At 52.9% G+C, this 2,015-nt stretch overlaps 1 long non-coding RNA gene across 1 annotated transcript; it reads right to left on the bottom strand.

Annotated features, from left to right (window-relative positions):
* Positions 1-204: 204 nt before the first annotated feature.
* LOC121057876 lies at positions 205-1,423 on the bottom strand. Its single transcript, XR_005814003.1, has 3 exons — positions 1,097-1,423; positions 778-847; positions 205-414 (listed from the first exon to the last, which is right to left on the bottom strand). It is a non-coding gene; the product is annotated as an uncharacterized LOC121057876 (long non-coding RNA).
* Between the last annotated feature and the right edge of the window lie 592 nt (positions 1,424-2,015).

Below are 2,015 nucleotides of genomic sequence, written 5' to 3'. Positions count from 1 at the left end.
TCTTTGCAAGCCCTGTACATAATTCGATATTAATGACAATTCGCCGCGTGGCGCCGTCCCCATGCTGGGAGGATGCTCAGGGGATGCTCGGCCCCCGGGGTGCCCCCGCCGTGCCCCCAGCACCGGCCCCGTCTGCGGTGCCCGGCCCCATCGATCAATCAGCACAGCCGTGGGGCCGGGAGCAGGACTGGCACGTGTTGGTGGGGGAGAAGGAACAGAAACCACGTTTAATGCCAAGCCAAACTCAAACATGTGGGAGCAAGCAGGGAGGGGGGTGGTCAGAAAAATCTTTTATTGTCTTGCAGATGCTCGATAACAGCAGCTAAAGCAGGTGCCAGGCCTGGGGAGGAGCAGCGCCTTGGGATGCAGGCCCGTCCTGCAGCACATCTGCATCTGCACCTCACCCCACGGCACCTGGTGGCACTAACACACACCTGCTTCGGTAATAAAACACGCTTGGAAGAAGCAGATTAAAGCTGGGTGGGCGCTTTGGGCTCCCACCCCCGTGCACACGCTGAGGAAGAGCCCAAAGGCAAGGCCGAGGCCTGCGGACAGGGCCCTCGCTGCCCGCCTGGCACCCAACATTCCCCAAATTCCCCCCAAACTCTTCCTGCCCCTCCTGGCATCCCCGGAGGTTTGCGGAGGGGACATCACGGCTCTGGCTGCACTTTCCAACTCGCTGGGCCCGTGGCACCCATGGCAGGGATTTATGTAAGCGGGCTGCAGGAATAAGCACCGTGCCCTCACACTGCGCTGTGATCTACCCTAAATACCTACAATATTTCTGGTAGTAAACAATCTCCAAGACTCATTTCTTAGAGCAGCAGCAGATGGTCAAGAGCATTTCCTGAAATTGAATATTATAATGAATTTAGGATCGAAAAAATTTACATAATAATCTGTTTTAGATTCTGATAGTGAAGAAACCTACACAGAAACTGCTTCTTTTCAGCTATTCGAATTAAAGTATAAATCTTCAAGTACTTTAATTATAAACAAACTCTTTGCCATACCAGACCCATGAAAGAAATTGAAAAATTAACTACCCAGTGAAGCTCAAGGCCACACGGCAGGCTCGGTCCATCCGCCAGCTTACCTCTCGCGACCCAGGCCTGGGCTCCGCGCACGGCGGCTGCAACGAGATGGCCACGGCCCTGCCTGGTGCTCCTTGAGCGGGGACGTGACAAATCTTGTCCCAGTTCTGCACCCTGGGGTGGGATGGGGTGAGGTGGGACAGGTCCATGCTGCCTACAGGCCAGCTGTGCCCAGGTTTGGTGAAGGAACATCCTCCGGGACAGGCACAGAGGATGTCCCCGTGCCTTCCCCTCTGCCCGCGGTGACGCAGCAGCACCCATGCTCCCGGGGCCACCTCCCTCCCCATTGTGGCACCTAGCACAGCCCCGGGACCAGAACCAGTCACTGCCAGGCCCAGCATCCTGGTCCAGATGCTGACGGGCATCCCTGGAAGCAGGGCTGCATCCAAAGGGCAGCGAATACAGCAGTGGTGCTCAGATCCCTGAGCATTGCTGCGGGGGCACCCACGGACACAGGCGGCCAGAGGCACCAGATGATGACAGGGATGTCCCTGTCCTCCTGCAGCTGTTGGACCATGGGAGTATTTCACCTGACAGCCCGGGGCTGAGGCTGCAGAGGGCTTTCCCTTTTAGAAAAGCAAATATTTAGTCTAGATAAAAAACCCCGAGAGCGTTTTCCCCAGGTAATACTAGTAACTAAAATAATCACATTCACTTTGCTGGTTTAATTTTATATTTCCATTTCTACCTTATCTTTTTTCTGCAAGCATCATTAAACCACACCATAACAAAAATACATGAACTGTTATTCTTTCAAGAGAAGCCATAAACCACCTCAAAGCTTTTCAAGTTTATTCTTATCTCGTACATCTTCCTCTGGTTCTTTTTTTTTTTTTTTTCCCCCTTCATGCATTTCAGAAAGGTAGTTTTCCCTAATGTTAAGAATAGTTGCATTGAAAATGAGATGCTGCCTCTGAAAAA

Source organism: Cygnus olor, chromosome 20 (genome assembly GCF_009769625.2).
Source record: "Cygnus olor isolate bCygOlo1 chromosome 20, bCygOlo1.pri.v2, whole genome shotgun sequence".
NCBI classification, from domain to species: domain Eukaryota; kingdom Metazoa; phylum Chordata; class Aves; order Anseriformes; family Anatidae; genus Cygnus; species Cygnus olor.
The sequence above is the reverse complement of the archived record's forward strand: the minus strand, read 5'-3'. Positions and strand labels throughout refer to the sequence as shown.